The following is an 810-nucleotide window of genomic DNA, read 5'->3' on the forward strand; positions in this document are numbered from 1 at the left end:
AACTACACCATCTCCGATGTAGTCTCTGGGTACCGAGAGGGAACGAGTCGGGTTTGTGAAGGAAGTGTGGGCTATGTTGCTCCGTTGGCCTCGAAACTTCTCGTGATCTCAAAGGAGGCACATCGAATGACACATGTCAGGCCCCCACATTTTTCGGACCCGCTTGGAATATTTGACACATTTATTGCATTGCTAGGGTTTTGGCGCCAAAAATTGCAGATCTGCGACGCGGCGCATGAAATCATGCCCAGAAGCGGCATGTAAAGTCCTATGTGATGTCTCTGCAACATGCGTAGGTCTTTTGCAAACGAGGGAGGGGCAGGCCCAACCACCGGGGGGCAAAATTACCTCGGTGCCATGCCTGATCCAACCGTTTAAATCCTCGGAGAATCGTATGATGCTGGAAATCCTCGAGAGCTGGCACGGTGTCATAACATGGCCTCTATAGGGTGTGGTAAAATTTTGGGCGCGTTTCGAGTAGGGCTCTCCTGCGGCCGCTTGTAAACTACACCATCTTCGATGTAGTCTCTGGGTACCGAGAGGGAACGAGTCGGGTTTGTGAAGGAAGTGTGGGCCCTGTTGCTCTGTTGGCCTCGAAACTTCTTGTGCTATCAAAGGAGGCCATTGAATGACACGTGCCAAGCCCATGCATTTTTCAGACCCGCCTGGAATATTTGAGACATTCTATTGCACTGCTAGGGTTTCGGTGCCGGAAATTGTAGATCTGCAAGGCGGCATATGAAACCATGCCCAAAAGCGGCATGTAAAGTCCTATGTGATGTCTTTGCGACATGCGTAGGCCTTTTGCAA

This window comes from Triticum dicoccoides, chromosome 4B (assembly GCF_002162155.2).
Source record: "Triticum dicoccoides isolate Atlit2015 ecotype Zavitan chromosome 4B, WEW_v2.0, whole genome shotgun sequence".
Taxonomy (NCBI): domain Eukaryota; kingdom Viridiplantae; phylum Streptophyta; class Magnoliopsida; order Poales; family Poaceae; genus Triticum; species Triticum dicoccoides.